General features: G+C 41.2%; 1 pseudogene; it reads left to right on the forward strand.

Annotated features, from left to right (window-relative positions):
• On the forward strand, positions 1-9,351 carry LOC109866163 (vitellogenin-like; annotated as a pseudogene).
• Positions 9,352-19,163: the final 9,812 nt, after the last annotated feature.

Consider the following 19,163-nt stretch of genomic DNA (forward strand, 5'->3'; position numbering starts at 1 on the left):
ATGGTTAGGTGTGGAATTCTGTTAGGTATGCGTAACTGGCTATAAGGGAGTCAGGCGCAGGAGAGCAGAAGTTGGGTAGCCAAAGGAGCCTTTTATTTTCGGCTAACAAAACACAAGGCACTAAGAACACTAAACACAATATGGGTTGACATAACCCAGTCTAGCGTGCACATACATGAAACAACAAACAATTCCACACACAGACATGGGGGGGAACAGAGGGTTATATACACGTCTAATACTGAGGGAATTGAAACCAGGTGTGATGGAAAACAAGACAAGACAAATGGAAAAATTAAAGGTTGATCTGCGGTGGCTAGAAAACCGGTGACGTCGACCGCCGAACGCCGCCCGAACATGGAGAGGAACCGACTTCGGCGGAAGTCGTGACACATAGAGCCATGACTACATGGAACTCTATTCCACATCAAGTAACTGATGCAGCAGTAGAATCAGATAAAAAAACAGGTAAAAATACACCTTATGGAACAACGGGGACTGTGAAGAGACACACACAAAGGTACAGACATACGCATGCATTGTGATATTGTTGAATAGTGGTATCAAACATTTTGTATTGTATATCCGTATGTAGTAGTGTAATAATGTTGTATGATGTGCTGTTTATTCTTTTGATTTCATGTCATATTGTCACGCCCTGACCGTCGATTGCTTTGTATGTTTCTATTTTTTGTTTGGTCAGGGTGTGATGTGGGTGGGCATTCTATGTTTTTATGTCTAGGTTGTGTATTTCTATGTTTTGGCCGGGTATGGTTCTCAATCAGGGACAGCTGTCTTTCGTTGTCTCTGATTGAGAACCACACTTAAGTAGCCTGTTTTCCCACTGTTAGTTGTGGGTGGTTATTTTTTGTTTAGTGTTGGTTAAACCTTGCAGAACTGTTTCGGATATTCTTTTTTGTTATTTTGTATTCAGTGTTCAGTCAGTTAAGCTAATAAAGATGAACACGTACCCCGCTGCATTTTGGTCCAATAACTCTTCTTCCGACGAAAGCCGTGACACATAATGTAATTGCTTCAATATATTGTGCCCCAGGAAGAGTGGGGATCCCTAATAAATACAAATTATGCTGTTTTTACTGTACACTGAGAATACAAAACATTAAGAACATCTGACATGACAGTCTGACCATATGAATCCAGGTGAAGTATATGATCCCTTATTGAGGTCACTTGTTAAATCCACTTCAATCAGAGTAGATGAAGGGGAGGAGACAGGTTAAAAAAATATTAGTAAGCTTTCAGACAATTGAGACATGGATTGTGTATGTGTGCCATTCAATGTGAAATATTCATGTCAATGGAGTGCTAATGTTTAGAGGGTCTACACCAGAAGTTAATTAAGGGTTATAGGAGGACGGTATGTAGCATGTGCAACTAAGCTTGGAATGTGTTGAGTGTAGGAAAGCGATTTACATGTGGCAGACATTGATAAGGGGAGACGGGTGGAGATCTTAGACCCTAACAATGTCACTGAGGGAGAGGGGGGGAATGTATAACGTTTACATTATGTCAGGATATGTTATTGTTAGCCATCAGGGATCCTCTGAGAGAAGAGATACAGTCTGGTACCAATCACCATGACAGCCTTGAGTTGGGAAGGAGTGAGCACTTTGGGGTAGAGGTCAGGTTAGATGAAGTGAGGAAGAACAGATATCACTAAGGTTCTGTCGAACAACAGCGATGCATTGGCTGTTCAGATGTGGAGGAGAAGACTCAGCCTAGGAGAAAGGGATAAATATCAGTGTCGTTCCTCTGAATTACAGCTGTATCAACCCTTTGGGAAGAATTAAACATGGTTAAGCTTCTCTAGTGTCCATGAGTTATTTACTACGAATATTAGAACACTTTGAACAGGGTATGGTAGTAGGTGCCAGGCACACTGGTTGGTGTCAAGAACTGCAACGCTGCTGAGTTTTTCATGCTCAACAGCCGTGTGTATCAAGAATAGTCCACCACCCACAGGACATCTAGCCAACTTGACACAACGGTTTGAAGCATTGGAGTCAACATGTGCTAGCATCCCTGTCGAACGCTTTCGACACCTTGTAGAGTCCAAGCCCTGACGAATTGAGGCTGTTCTGAGGGCAACTTAATATTAGGAATGTGTTGCTAATGTTTGGTATACTCAGTGTATAAGTTGACCCTCAATAATCAAATGGATAGGTGTAAGCAATTATGTCCAGCTTCCCTTAGCTAGGTGTCTTACCTAGACAGGGAGAAAGTGAAAGGTAGAAGTTGAAAGAAAGAGGAATAAAGTGAGAGTGGATTAGAGGGATAGTTGGAGAGAGAGAATGGCAGAGTGAAAAGAAAGATAGCAGTGTAGATTTACTGTATTAAGAAAATATAAACTGTCTAAGAAAACCAACCAGCTCTGAAAATCTAGCTAAATGTGAGTTTGAGCTAATGAGGAAGACTTGAAGTATGGAACACTGACTGACGCTTGCTTATGTTTATTTTTTTTTACATTTTCTTTTATTTCACCTTTATCTTGGCGACCTGGCCAAAATAAAGCAAAGTAGTGCGACACAAACAACATAGTTCCACATGGAATAAATAAACATACAGTCAATATCACAATATAAAATTCTATATACAGTGTGTGCAAATGAGGTAAGATAAGGGAGGTAAGGCAATAAATAGGCCAGAGTGGCAAAATAATTACAATTTAGCAATTCAACACTGGAGTGATAGATGTGCAGAAGATGAATGTGCAAGTAGAGAAACTGGGGGCAAAGGAGCAAAAAAAATTATAATAGTGTGAGGTAGTTGGATGGGCTATTTACAGATGGGCTATGTACAGGTGCAGTGATCCGTGAGCTGCTCTGACAGCTGGTGCTTAACGTTAGAGAGGGAGATATGAGACTTCAGCTTCAGTTTTTTTTCTTTTTTTTTCTCCAATTCGTTGCAATCATTGGCAGCAGAGAACTGGAAGGAAAGGTGGCCAAAGCAGGAATTGGCTTTGGGGGTGACCAGTGAAATATACCTGCTGGAGCGCTTGCTACGGGTGGGTGCTGCTCTTGTGACCAGTGAGCTAAGGTGGGGCTTTACCTAGCGAAGACTTATAGATGACCTGGTGCCAGTGGGTTTGGCGACGAATATGAAGCGAGGGCCAGCCAACGAGAGCATACAGGTCGCAGTGGTGGGTAGTATATGTGGCTTTGGTGACAATGGGGCTTTGGTGACAGTGTTGGAGGCTATTTTGTAATTGACATTGCTGAAGTCAAGGATCGGTAGGATAGTCAGTTTTATGAGGGTACGTTTGGCAGCATGAGTGAAGGATGCTTTGTTGCGAAATAGGAAGCCAATTCTAGATTTAATTTTGGATTGGAGCTTAACATGAGTCTAGAAGGAGAGTTTACAGTCTAACCAGACACCCAGGTATTTGTAGTCAGAACTGTCCAGAGTGGTGATGCTGGACGGGAGGGCAGGTGCGGGCAGCAATCAGTTGAGCATGCATTTATTTTTACTTTCATTTAAGAGCAGTTAAATGGAGGCCACGGAAGGAGAGTTGTATGGCATTGAAGCTCGTCTGGAGGTTAGCTAACAGTGTCCAAAGAAGGGACAGAAGTATACAGAATCGTGTCTGCGTAGAGGTGGATCAGAGAATCACCAGCAGCAAGAGCAACAACATTGATGTATACAGAGAGAAGAGTCGGCCCGAGAATTGAACCCTGTGCACCCCCATAGAGACGTCCAGAGGTCCGGACAACAGGCTCTCTGATTTTACACACTGAACTCTGTCTGAAGTAGTTTGTGAACCAGGTGAGGCAGTCATTTGAGAAACCAAGGCTGTTGAGTCTGCCGATAAGAATGTGGCGATTGACCGAGTTGAAAACCTTGGTCAGGTTGAATACAGTATTGTCTCTTGACGATGGCGGTTGGGATATCGTTTAGGACCTTGAGCATGACTGAGGTGCACCAATGACCAGCTCAGAAACCAGATTGCATATCGGAGAAGGTACGATGGGATTCAATATGGTCGGTGATCTGTTTGTTAACTTGGTTTTCGAAGACCTTAGAAAGGCAGGGTAGGGTAGCTATAGGTCTGTAACAGTTTGGGTCTAGAGTGCCTCTCCCTTTGAAGAGGGGGATGACCGCGGCAGCTTTCCAATCTTTGGGGATCTCAGACGATATGAAAGAGGTTGAACAGGCTAGTAATAGGGGTTGCAACAATTGTGGCGGATAATTTGAAAGGGTCCAGATTGCCTTGCCCGGCTGATTTGCAGGGGTCCAGATTTTGCAGCTCTTTCAGAACATTGGCTATCTGGATTTGGGTGAAGGAGAAATGGGGGAGGCTTGGGCAAGTTGCTGTGGGGGCTACAGGGCTATTGACCGGGGTAGACAGGTGTAAAGAATGGCCAGCCGTAGAAAAATGCTCAATTATCATGGATTTATCGGTGGTGACAGTTTCCTAGCCTCAGTGCAGTGGGCAGCTGGGAGGAGGTGCTCTTATTCTCCATGGACTTTACAATGTCCCAGAACTGGTTGGAGTTTGTGCTACAGGGTGCAAATTTCTGTTTGAAAAAGCTAGCCTTTTCTTTCCTAACTGTCTGTGTATATTGGTTCCTAACTTCCCTGAAAAGTTTCATATCACGGGAGCTATTCGATGCTAATGCAGTACGCCACAGGATATTTTTGTGTTGATCAAGGGCAGTCAGGTCTAGAGTGAACCAAGGGCTATATCTGTTCCTGGTTCTACATTTTTTTGAATGGGGCATGCTTATTTAAGATGGTGAGGAAAGCACTTTTAAAGAATAACCAAGCATCATCTACTGACGGAATGAGGTCAATATCCTTCCAGGATACCCGGGCCAAGTCGATTAGAAAGGCCTGCTCGCTGAAGTGTTTTCGGGAGCGTTTGACAGTGACAGTGATGCAGGCAATGAGGCAGTGATCACTGAGATCCTGGTTGAAGACAGCAGAGGTGTATTTGGAGGACAGGTTGGTTAGGATAGTATCAATGAGGGTGCCCATGTTTACAGATTTGGGGTTGTACCTGGTAGGTTTATTGATCACTTGTGTGAGATTGAGGGCAATGTCCCACTTTATAGGTCCCCTAACAGTATGAGCTCTGACGATAGCTGGGGGGCAATCAATTTAACAATCTAACCCAACCGTATCAATCTAACCCAACCGTAGCAACAGAACATATGATGCAACAAATGCATCTAAACAGCATTGTCTGAAAAGCATCTAAACAATACTGCTGGGAAATAAAGGTCTTCACTTTTATTTATTCCTCAATTTCATCATCACTGAACACATCCACAGCCAAACTCATTCCATAAACCAGTCTAAATAACAGGTTGCACTGTCAAAATACAAGTTAGTGGCTAAACAGCTAGACTTGTTTACAATGTACCACATCTCTGGTGAGCATAAGGCAGTATATGTAATATTGTTTAGAAAAGAGACGTGTGTCAGCTAAGCTAACAGTACCTAAATTCATTACTCTAAATTCAGCCATGTTTGTTTGACAAGCGTGAACTCCCTAATCCCAGAATGCCATTCACTATAAGACGCACATAAACAAAGTCAGATGTCTGCGCCCATTGCCTGAAAAATGTTAACTTAGTTTGGCCACTTCAGCACATTACAAATCTTGTATACACTGTAATAAGTACATACAAGAACCGGGGCACATGACTTGACAAGTCGTTTACCATTTTTGACAAATCACGAAGCAAATAAAATGTTATCAGCTCACAGATCTTCACCCCAAATACAAGCCTACTGTTTAGCCTAACCATAGCACGAAAGCTAAACCTGGATGACTAAAGCAAACTGGATGAAATATGGGGAAAAATCCACCAAAATCTGTTTTAATCTTCAACATTGAAATGGTATCAAAAATAATTTAAGCATGTTTTCATTTGTCTCCTCCATATCCTCTAACTGAAGCTAATTGTATGCATTTCTTTTCTATTAATAATGTACAATTAACAGCAATACAAAGACTCACGTGAAGGTAATTACAGAGGATGAACTTCTTGACGCAATTGAAGCCTGTAAGTCTGGGACAACTCCAGGGCTGGATGGCATACCAAACACTTTTTGATATACTCAGAGGACCGTTATTAGCATGTTTTAACCACTCCTATCTAAATGGTAGATTATCAGACACTCAACAAGTAAGTCTGATTTCATTATTAATGAAACGGGATACCAGTGGGAAATATTACGATCCAGTCCGTTTAAAAAAATTGGAGTGTTGTGATGCAAAATGTATAGCGCATAGAATTAAAAGGTATTGTCGCGTATTATTAATTATAATCAGACAGGTTTTTTACATGGACGATACATTGGAGATAATATAAGGCATGTACTGGAAACAATAGAACACTAATGTAAAATCTGGGACACCAGGCATGCTTTTCATAGCTGACTTTGAAAAGGCTTTTGATAAGTACGACTGGAGTTTATATAGAAATGCATGGATCACTTCAATTTTGGATAATCTCTTATCAAATGGGTTACAGTTATGTATAGTAACCCTATGTGTAAAATAGTAAATAATGGCTAATTCTCAAAGTTTTAAAGTAAAACAAGGTTGTCCACTATTGGCATATTTATTATGGCTATTAAAATCAGCTCCAACAATATCAAGGGATTAGAAATGCAGGGCTTAAAAACAAAGGTGTCATTGTACGCTGATTAATGTTCTCTTTAAAATCCACAACTTGGATCCCTCCAGACCCTCATAGAGGATCTAGATCATTTGGTTGTAATCCAGAGGTTATAAAAATTATGATAAGTGATATTACGTATTGGATCACAAAAGTTTACTTTTGCATTACCATGTAGTTTACCAATGTTCTTATGGTTATGGAGATATACTTAGTATACATATCCCGAAATAAATAAATGATCTCACTCCAATAAATTAATAGAAAATCAGCAAAAATAGATATTACCCGCAAAACACCAGTCTCAACAGTGAAGACTCCGGGATGCTGGCCTTCTAGGCAGAGTTGTAAAAGAAAAAGCCTTAGCTCAGACTGGCCAATAAAAATATTAAGATGGGCAAAAGAACAGACACTGGTCAGTGAAGTTATGCCTAGAAGGCCAGCAGCCCGGAGTCTTCACTGTTGACATTGAGAACGGTGTTTTACGGGTACGATTTAATGAAGCTGCCAGTTGAGGACTAGTGTGGCATCTGTTTCTCAAACTAGACACACTAATGTACTTGTCCTCTTGTTCAGTTGTGCACCAGGGCCTCCCACTCTTTCTATTCATGTTAGAACCAGTTTGCGCTGTTCTGTGACGGGAGTAGTACACCACGTTGTAAGAGATGTTCCGTTTCTTGGTAATGTCTTGCATGGAATAGCCTTCATTTCTCAGAACAAGAATAGACTGAGTTTCAGAAAGTCTTTGTTTCTGGACATTTTGAGCCTGTAATTGAACCCACAAATGCTGATGCTCCAGATACTCAACTAGTCTAAAGAAGGCCCGTTTTATTGCTCCTTTAATCAGGACAACAGTTTTCAGCTGTGCTAACATAATTGCAAAAGGGTTTTCTTATGATCAATTAGCCATTTAAAATGATAAACTTTGCTTAGCTAACACAACACGTATTGGAACACAGGAGTGATGGTTGCTGGTAATGGGCCTGTGTAGATATTCCATTTAAAAAAATCAACCGTTTCCAGCTACAATAGTAATTTACAACATTAACAATGTCAACACTGTATTTCTGATCGATTTGATGTTATTTAATGGACAAAAACAAGGACATTTCTAAGTGAACCCAAACTTTTGACTGGGTGTGTATTTGAACTTTTGAATGGGGGATTGGAAGTGACTCAGACGATTACATTGAGGAAGCTACAATCGATCTGCAATATTAAAGCTGATCTAGTCCTAATAAAAGAAATGGGGATGAAACCATTTAGGGGGGTTTTATTTATTTATTTTACTCCATGGGAGGTTGAAATCGGCGACGGTATGATATTAGGAAATATTCCTATGATGGGGGATTTATCAATAAATGGGTTGCAAGTTTATACGCTAAATAAAATCCCTGGAAAGGAGGGGGGTCTGAGCTGACAACCCTGAGGTACCCTAGTTACAATCTGATGAAGGTTCAAAACAACCGGGAAATGGGAAGTCTTGGATGTCTTCATACTTGATCTGGAGAAACGTCTGGAGAAGTGCTGGGGCTCTTGTTGAAGTGAAGTTGTCTGGCTCAGTAAAGCCTTAAACATAAATTGTCCACAACAGTGAAATGGGCTACATATGTGAATTAATGAGGCGGAACACACCACAATTCAAACTTTTTTTAGTAAAACTTGTTAGAAAATCATTTGAACTTCACAATTTGAAACTACCTATAGATACCGGTACCCTCTGTATATAGCCTCACTGTTATGTAATTTTGTTACTTTAGTTTATATAGTAAATATTTTCTTAACTCTTTTTCTTGAACTGCATTAAATGTTTAGGGCTTTCACGGTTAGGTATACACATGTTGTATTCGGCGCGTGTGACAAATACAATTTGATTACTTTTTTGAAATCCAGTGTATTTTCCAAGTAGATTCCATGTCACATTACGTTGATTCAACCAGTGTGTTCCCAGTGGGAAGTGTTTTATAAAGGAGGGCCAACACATGAAATAGAGCCTGGCTAATTCCCTGTTTGATCCTTGGCACTCCTTGCCATCAACAATCAATCCAACAATCAACAATTCAAGTTGTGGACTAGATGAAGGGACAGATATGGGGAAGTCAGACAGGAATACCATACACCCAGTGGACGCCTGACCAATAGCCCAGTCAGCTTCGCCCATTCCTGTGTGCTTCCTTCCGAAAACTGCCGTGACAAGTCTTGTAAGTCTTAGCCTACTGCCTATGCTGCATCACTTTTACAAATGTCAGTTAATTTAGTTAACATATTACTGCACCTATCTACCCCAGAATGTCGCATGAAGATCGAGTCTGTAAAGCTGGAGAAGCAGGTGATTGTTGATGGCAAGGAGTCCAAATGCTACTGAGTATGTGATGCGCTGTCTGCCTGGCTGCCTCACAGTGAGGACCATCCCTGTCACAATTGGTTTCCACTGCCTCCCCACCGGTAAGTCTACAGAACTGTTTTACTGAAGATGTCAAACAGTATCTGATGTAGTCAATGAACACATCTGCAAATCCTAATTCCTCATTTTCTTTCCTATTCAAGATTTCAACTTGAATGGGTCTGAGCAACATCTATGATAAGTGTGGACCTGAGGGAGACTGCAAAAGACCATTTGGTTTGTCGCTGCACTGAACAGTGCTTAATCTCATTGTCATCTTTGCCACAAACACAGTTCTCTTTTATTTCACCAATATTCTGAATGACTGTTCCTAATATAAATTTGAATACATTTCAAGCAGCATTGCAAAACCCATTGTTTTCTTAAAATAATAAAAAAGAAATGGTGGGACTATATGAAACATAATAATTTAAGACTTCAGAAAGTATGTGCCTTCAGAAAGTATTCGCACCCCTTTGCTTTCTCCCGAATTCTGTGTTATGGCCTGAATGTAACATTTATTAAATTTAGATTTTGTCACTGATCTACACATGATACCGCATAATATCAAAGTGGAATTTTGTTTGTAGAACATTTTGCAGTAAAAAAAAAAAGCTGAAACGTCTTGAGTCGATGTATTCAACCCATTTGCTATGGCAAGCCTAAATAAGTTAAGGAGTAAAAATGTGCTTAACAAATCACATAAGATGCATGGACTCATTCCGTGTTCAACAATAGTGGTTAACGTGATAAAAAAAAAAAAAATACCCAATCTCTGTACCCCACACATACAGATAATTATGTGTGTGTGTATATATATATATATATATATACAGTGCCTTGCGAAAGTATTCGGCCCCCTTGAACTTTGCGACCTTTTGCCACATTTCAGGCTTCAAACATAAAGATATATGATACAGTCGCTTTTAATGGACCTCTGAGACTATCACAGTGCAGGTGCATTTATACGGAGACTTGATTACACACAGGTGGATTGTATTTATCATCATTAGTCATTTAGGTCAACATTGGATCATTCAGAGATCCTCACTGAACTTCTGGAGAGAGTTTGCTGCACTGAAAGTAAAGGGGCTGAATAATTTTGCACGCCCAATTTTTCAGTTTTTGATTTGTAAAAAAAAATATATCACACAATTATCTGTAAGGTCCCTCAATCGAGTATTGCATTTCAAGCAAAGATACAACCACAAAGCTCAGTGAGGTTTTTCAATGCTTCGCACCAAGGGCACAGTTTGGTAAAAAAGAAAAGAAAACGCTTAATATCCCTTTGAGCATGGTGACATTATCAATTAGGCTTTGGCTAGTGTATCAATACACTCAGTCACTAGAAAGATACAGGTGTCCTTCATAACTGTTGCCGGAGAGGAAGGAAACTACTCAGGGATTTCACCATGAGGCCAATGGTGATTTTAAAACAGTTTCAGAGTTTAATTGTTGTGATTTGAGGATGGATCAACAATGTAGTTACTCCACAATACTAACCTAAATGAAAGAGTGTAAAAAAGGAAGCTTGTATATAGTACAAATATTCCAAAACATGCATCCTGTTGGCAACAAGGCACTTAAGTAATACTGCAAAAAATGTGGTATGCTTGTCATCGGCAAGGACTAAGGAGTTTTTTTTCGGATAAAAACATGAAACACAGCTACAGTTGAGGTCGGAAGTTTACATACACCTTAGCCAACTACATTTAAACTCAGTTTTTCACAATTCCTGACATTTAATCCTAGTAAAAAAATCCCTGTTTTAGGTCAGTTAGGATCACCACTTCATTTTAAGAATGTGAAATGTCAGAATAATAGTAGTGATTAATTTCAGCTTTTATTTAATTGATCACATTCCCAGTGGGTCAGAAGTTTACATACAATCAATTAGTATTTGGTAGCATTGCCTTTTAAATTGTTTAACTTGGGTCAAATGTTTCGGGTAGCCTTCTTACAAGCTTCCCACAAGAAGTTGGGTGAATTTTGGCTCATTCCTGACAGAGCTGGTGTAACTGAGTCAGGTTTGTTGGCCTCCTTGCTCGCACACACTTTTTTAGTTCTGCCTACAAATGTTCTATAGGATTGAGGTCAGGGCTTTGTGATGGCCACTCCAATAACTTGACTTTGTTGTCCTTAAGCCATTTTGCCGCAACTTTGGAAGTATGCTTGGGGTCATTGTCCATTTGGAAGACCCATTTGCGACCAAGCTTTAACTTTTTGACTGATGTCTTGAGATGCTGCTTCAATTTATCCTTATGATGCCATCTAATTTGTGAAGTGCACCAGTCCCACCTGCAGCAAAGCACCCCCACAACATGATGCTGCGACCCTCGTGCCTCACGGTTGGTATGGTGTTCTTCGGCTTGCAAGCATCAAGCACCTTTTTTGTTTCATCAGACCAGAGGACATTTCTCCAAATAGTACGATTTTTCTACCCATGTGCAGTTGCAAACCGTAGTCTGGCTTTTTTTATGACGGTTTTGGAGCAGTGTATTCCTTGCTGAGCAGCCTTTCAGGTTACTTTTACCTTTTAACTAGGCAAGTCGGTTAATAAAAATTCTTATTTTCAATGGTGGCCTAGGAACAGTGGGTTAACTGCCTTGTTCAGGGGCAGAACAACAGATTTGGACCTTGTCAGCTTGGTGATTTGAACTTGCAACCTTTCGGTTACTAGTCCAACGCTCTAACCACTAGGCTACGCTGCCGACGTTATGTCGAGATAGGACTTGTTTTACTGTGGATATAGTTACTTTTGTACCCGTTTCCTCCAGCATCTTCATACGGTCCTTTGCTGCTGTTCTGGGATTGATTTGCAGTTTTTTGCGATTTAAAGTACTTCAACTCTAGGAGACAGAATGAGTCTCTGTCCTGAATGGTATTTTTTATCTGTTATTTTACCAGGTAAGTTGACTGAGAACAAGTAAGTTGACTGGGGATTGTTAGATGACCATGATGGTTTGAGAGCCAGGTTGAGAATTTAGGCAGGACACCGGGGTTAACACCCCTACTCTTACGATAAGTGCCATGGGATCTTTAATGACAGTCAGGACACCCATTTAACGTCCCATCCGGTATGATGGCTGTGTGGTCCCATGTTGTTTATACCTGCGTACTATTGTTTGTACAGCTAAATGTGGTACCTTCAGGCATTTTGAAATTGTTCCCAAGGATGAACCAGACTTGGAGTTTGACAATTTTTTTCTTAGGTCTTGGTTGATTTCTTTTGATTTTCCCATGATGTCAAGCAAAGAGGCACTGCGTTTTGAAGGTAGTCTTTGAAATACATCCACAGGTACACCTCCAATTGACTCAAATGATGTCAATTAGCCTCAGAAGCTTCTAAAGTCATGCCGCCATTTTCTGGAATCTTCCAAGCTGTTTATTTAAAGGCAAAGTCAACTTACAGTACTTAAACTTATGACCCACTAGGATAGTGATACAGTGAAATAATCTGTCTGTAAGCAATTTTTGGTAACATTACTTGTGTCATGCACAAAGTAGATGTCCTAACGGACTTGCCAAAACTATAGTTTGTTAACAAGAAATTTGTGGAGTGGTTGAAGAAAAAAGTCTTATTGACTCCAATCTAAGTGTATGTAACCTTCCGACTTCAACTGTATAAGCACAGGCAATTCCTAGAGGAAAACCTGGTTTCGTCTGCTTTCCATCCGACACTGAGACAAATTCACCTTTCAGCAGTACAATAACTTAAAACACAAAGCCAAGTCTACACTGAAGTTGCTTACCAAGACGACATTGAATGTGTTGCTTAGCCAGAACACATTAACTTAACACATTGGCTCCATAGTCGCCGTCCAAAAAGGTGAGCCTCTATGCACCTCCACATTTCAGGACAGTGACTGGGCATCTTATTTGCCCTGCAGTCTTTGACCTCACGTGGAGGGTGAGACCCCATCGGCCCCTCTACGCACGCATGGCCATGGCAGCCAGTAACAATGTAACCTGTTTGTTTTGTAACTAACAATTTCAAAGAAAATAAGTGAGGACATACTGTAAAACATTTTATTGTCAAGAATATTAAGATACAAGTAACAGGTAAATGGAAAGGTGAGCGACACACTTTTTTGTAGGTTGGACACTGATCATTTGAACACAGAGAAGCAGATATGAAAAGCTGGGTTAACCTAACCCTATGGGGTTGTGATCTCTCTCTCATCCTGTTCCTCAGTCAGATAGAGATTTCAGTTAGAAGCATAAATATCATACCCCCCAAAAATGCTAACCTCTGCTGATATTTACATTTTTCATTTAACCTTTATTTGACTAGGCAAGTCAGTTAAGAATACATTATTTTTTACAATGATGGCCTTGCTATGTTTGTGCTTCCGAGTGGCGCAGCGGTCTAAGGCACTGCATCTCAGTGCTAGAGGCATCACTACAGACCCTGGTTTGATTCCAGGCTGTATCACAACCGGCTGTAATTGGGATTACCATAGGGCAACGCATAATTGACCCAGTGTCGTTAGGGTTTGGCAGGGGTAGGCCTTCATTGTAAATAAGAATTTGTTCTTAACTGACTTGCCTAGTTAAATAAATAGATATCTTGTGGCAGTGTGGAAATTGTCACAAATGAATGCAGGAAATTATTTTTGATTGAAGTTGAATTGAACAGGAAAACAATCAGAATGGAGAAAGACCCATTGAAATCACTTAGAATGTTTGCGTTGCCACCCTAGGGTCACGCACTACTCACAAAACATAAAATGCTGTCAAACCGGCAATAAAAAAAAAAACGTGATATGATACTTTGGCCCAGCCCTATTTTAAACTCCCCCTGGCCCAGAGGAAGCTGCTGGTGTATCTGACCAGTGATGGTGGAAAAAAAAATCTATATTTTAAAAAAAAACAATTACTAACATTTGCTACTGTAGGTAGCGTTAGCTAGCGCTAGTCGGCTGTACCTGAGCCGAAACTCCAGTTTGTTTTATCCTATATCTTCTTTTTAAATAGTGAGCCAACATCTCTTCAGTACTTTTATTTCTCTGACTGATCAAAATTAGTTTTCTCTTCTCTCCGCAGCAGACAGTGCGCAATAGCGAATTGCAATACATATAAAATGGTGAGAATCGCAATAACTATCGTATCGGCATCTAAGGATCATGATAGTATCGCATCAGGAGGTCACCGGCAATTCCCAGCCCTACCAGTGACCATGGAACACACAATGAAAGTGCATCATTACTGGCCACAGGCCCAGTGTTGTTTGTCCCAACATAGTGCCACTGAACTAAACTAGGGCACATTTGTGTACATATGCACCCATCGAAAATAATGGACAACAGTTTGGTTTGTGGGGCGAAGCATTTCATTTTCACCCTAGTTCAACCCCTTGGCAGGGAGAAAAAAAGTGTTGACTGGCATGGCTTTACCTTTCTATATAGAGAGTAAGAGCTTGATGATAAGCTGCCAAGTTGAATCAGGTATGTTAGCGCTGAGGGGACAGTGGTTTTCAAACCTCTCCTCGGGGAACCCCCCCAGAGCTAGCACACCTGATTCAACTTGGCAACTTATCGTCATCAAGCCCTTAACTGGTGAATTGTAAAACATCTGGGGATCCCCGAGGAGAGGTTTAAGAACCACTATGCGTTCGGATGGGCCAGGTGGAGATACATTTACAGTTTAATGGGAGTAAATGGGGTAAAGGCCCTACCTGTCCCCCCAGCTGTTTCATGAGAGGTTGTAGTTCACTGAAGAGGTCGTAACCCTGGTGGAAGAAGGTCAGGTGGGCGTACATGAAGGACAGCATCTACGGACAGGAACGTACCAATCAGAGACGTCGTACACGAGGCAAAAGACATGGGAATAACAGTTAAGTTCATATGGTTATTTTCATAGAAAACGATATTTACCGATTTGAGGATTTCCGATCTTCTCTTAGACTGGAGTACATTGATCTGTGTGGGTAGAAGGAAAGGCTCACAGTTAGATTGGGTCACTACTGTGTGTAAGTGCGTGTGTGTGCGTGCGTGCGTGCGTGTGTATGAGAAAAACAGAGCACTGTACTAATGAAATGATCGAATCAAATACTCATCCCAGTTCACACCAATGAACTTCAAATGCATTTAAAGTCCATCGGTTCCCATTAAATGGGCATCATGAATAGTGTATAATTAAACAGAATTACATCACTGTAGATGTGGTAGGAACTGGATAGGTAGAAGCAGGCCGTAGGAATGGGATAGGTTTATTGCATCTACTCAATTCTATTATCCTCGCTTCTACTATGTTATTGCTTTTTCTTTCTTTCATACATCTGCAAAAGCTTAAGGGTTTGAGACTAGTGGAAGGTTCTAGCCTGCTGGTTGTTCTCAGACTGGGCAGTTGAGAGGACATTGAGCAATTTAAAAGAACTGTGCCTGTGTCCATTGGTAAACATCTAAATGTTCCACTATAGCTGCTAAGGAAGGTGATGTTGATGTAACAGTTTAACTTTAGTCCGTCCCCTCGCCGGGCTCGAACCAGGGACCCTCTGCACCCAGACAACAGCCACTCACAAAGCATCGTTACTCATTGCTCCTCAAAAGCCACGGCCCTTGCAGAGCAAGGGGAACCACTACTTCAAGGTCTCAGAGCGAGTGACGTCACCAATTGAAATGCTATTAGCGCGCACCACCGCTAACTAGCTAGCCATTTCACATCGGTTACATTGACATGCTGCTGACTCTCATGTGGAAAAGAACAACATATTAAAATGTGTACCTTCAATGGAATGCCCCTTTAAAATCAGCTTTGCCCTCCGGCTTATAGATTTTCGGAGAGCTTGATAGCAGGCGAGCTCGATACCGCTCGAAGGCTTTGATAAAGTATTGGTCAGCCCTTGCAGAATGCTGCTGTTATTGGAAAACGTGCGTGCTATTAAATGAAGTCCACTTCCCCATTCACAGCAACAATATGAAACCCAAGCTATAGCTAATGCTAAGCTGTCTGGCCCCATTATCCGCCGACATGGCCCATTCATCATCATTGCAGCAGCCCAGGAGAAGACCAGGCAATGAAGGCATGGCTGTATACATGACTGATTTTGGTAATGGTGAGAGATTAGCATGTCATAGGGGATCTTTGAGCCTCTAACTTTCTCATCAGAGAAGCTTTAACAAGTTTAGTCCTTCCCAAAGGTTCTGTACAGCTGTATTCAGACAACCCAACATTTGTCCCATCCAGATATTTACATCCCACTTAAGACACTCCCCCTTCTCTCCAATCCTTACATCTTATGCTCAACAGGAAGAAGGTAACCAGATACTAAACCCGGATTACTCCCTTAAGGGGATTAAGGGGAACTGACCTCACCTCCTGACCTCAACCGCTCCTTCCCGTAGTCCACAGATGTCCATCTGTCTCCCTTATCTCAACCGTTGCTCTACTTCTTCCCTATCATTTATTTAATATCTCAATGTTCAAAATGTAAAATCCAACAGTAGCATCCACAGACGTGTTCTATTCTTTTTTGACAATACATCTGTTTACATCATTAAACCTTTATGTGTGTGTTATGAATGACCAAAGGTGTCTGAATTTATAGTAAGTACAGCGTCATATGATACAATGCATTTATGTATGTGTTATACATGACAGAAGTGGTCTGATTTGAACTGTTAGGGAGTTGCAGCAATGAAACAAGATCGTAATCACAAAATTGGGAAGAAAAAGGGGGTAAAATTTACTTAAATAAAACAATAAGAAATGGATTGATGGATCTGCAAAGTTTGCATTTGTGTGGGTGTGTCAGAACCAAGATTATTTGGAGTTGTCCAACCTGAGACTTCCGCACCAGCTATTCCTCTTCTGTCCCCATGATGGAGACCAGGGTTGATTACAACCTGTTACATTGTGTCAAAGACCTGACTGGGCCGAGCACCGTGCGGTATGGCTGGTTTTTGTTGTGTGCATGTTTGTGTACTGAGGAACATGTAACTTGGTTCCAGAAGAAAGACACACTCAATTTCTCTAGGTTGGGGGCATTCATCAAGATAAGTGTTTCTTGGTGGAACATCATCTCCACACATGGCACATATAAGCCTGGGATATCAACCATTCAAAGTTGGCCTTAGTGGGAGTGACGACAGAATTCTATAGGAGTGACCTTACCAAGTAAAGTATTTGTCATCACTACTTAACACAGTCAAAAAGTCATAATTATTGCTAAACCCTGCCCATTTACACAATTTATCTTCTTAAATAGTCATGTTAAACCTAACCTTAACTAATGAAGGCCAGGTTTAATGTGTTGGTCCACCAGACCTTCTGCACATCTGAGCGAAAGTGTCTGGGAATGAGATTAGGTGTAATGTGACTAACATGACTTCACTTTAGGGGCGGCAGGGTAGCCTAGTGGTTAGAGCGTTGGACTAGTAACTGGAAGGTTGACAAGCTGACAAGGTACAAATCTGTCGTTCTGACCCTGAACAGGCAGTTAACCCACTGTTCCTAGGCCGTCATTGAAAATAAGAATTTGTTCTTAACTGACTTGCCTAGTTAAATATAGGTAAAATAAAAAATAAATTAGCTCTGACAAATTGAAAACCCCAGTCATTGGTGACTCCATTACCTGCAGTATTAGACTTGAAATGAATCATCCAGCGATCATACACTGTTTACCAGGGGGCAGGGCTACCGATGTTAAGGCTAATCTGAAGATGGTGCTGGCTAAAGCTAAAACTGGTGAGTGTAGAGAGATATTGTTATCCACGTTGGCACCAACAATGTTAGGATGAAACAGTCAGAGGTCACCAAGCGCAACATAGCTTCAGTGTGTAAATCAGCTTGAAAGATGTCGGCATCGAGTAATTGTCTCTGGCCCCCTCCCAATTTGGGGGAGTGATGAGCTCCACAGCAGAGTCTCACAACTCAATCTCTGGTTAAAAACTGTTTTCTACCCCTCCCAAAAGATAGAATTTGTAGATAATTGGACCAAGCCTGGCCTGTTGAGGAGTGATGGACTCCATCCTAGCTGGAGGGGTGCTCTCATCTTATCTACGAACATAGACAGGGCTTTAACTCCCCTAAACATGGCGGTGTCCACTTTAGCATTCTCACTAGAATAAAGACCTCCTCCATTCCTGCAATTATTGAAAGACATCACACATCTCAAAATAGGGCTACTTAATGTTAGATCCCTCACTTCCAAGGCAGTTATAGTCAATGAACTAATCACTGATCATAATCTTGATGTGATTGGCCTGACTGAAACATGGCTTAAGCCTGATGAATTTACTGTGTTAAATGAGGCCTCAACTCCTGGTTACACTAGTGACCATATCGCCGTGCATCCCGCAAAGGCGGAGGTGTTGCTAACATTTACGATAACAAATTTCAATTTACAAAAAAACCATAATGTTTTCATATTTTGAGCTTCTAGTCATGAAATCTATGCAGCCTACTCAATCACTTTTTATAGCTACTGTTTACAGGCCCCCTGGGCCATATACAGCGTTCCTCACTGAGTTCCTATCGGACCTTGTAGTCATAGCAGACAATATTCTAATTTTTGGTGACTAATATTCACATGGAAAAGCCCACAGACCCACTCCAAAAGGCTTTCGGAGCCATCAAAACCACTCAGTGGGTTTTGTCCAACATGTCTCCGGACCTACTCACTGCCACAGTCATACTCTGGACCTAGTTTTGTCTCATGGAATAAATGTTGTGGATCTTTTTCCTCATAATCCTGGACTATCGGACCACCATTTTATTACGTGGTTACGTGGACCAACAAATAATCTGCTCAGACCCCAACCAAGGATCATCAAAAGTCAGGCTATAAATTCTCAGACAACCCAAAGATTCCTTGATGCCCTTCCAGACTCCCTCTGCCTACCCAAGGACGTCAGAAGACAAAAATCAATTAACCACCTAACTGCGCAATACCCTAGAAGCAGTCTGACCTCTAAAAATGAAAAACATTTGTCATAAGAAACTAGCTCCCTGGTATACGAAAAAACCCGAGCTCTGAAGCAAGCTTCCAGAAAATTGGAACGGAAATGGCACCACACCAAACTGGAAGTCTTCCGTCTAGCTTGGAATGACAGTACCGTGCAGTATCAAAGAGCCATCACTGCTGCTCGATCATCCTATTTTTCCAACTTAACTGACGAAAATAAGAACAA

The sequence above is a fragment of the Oncorhynchus kisutch genome, linkage group LG21 (assembly GCF_002021735.2).
Source record: "Oncorhynchus kisutch isolate 150728-3 linkage group LG21, Okis_V2, whole genome shotgun sequence".
NCBI lineage: Eukaryota > Metazoa > Chordata > Actinopteri > Salmoniformes > Salmonidae > Oncorhynchus > Oncorhynchus kisutch.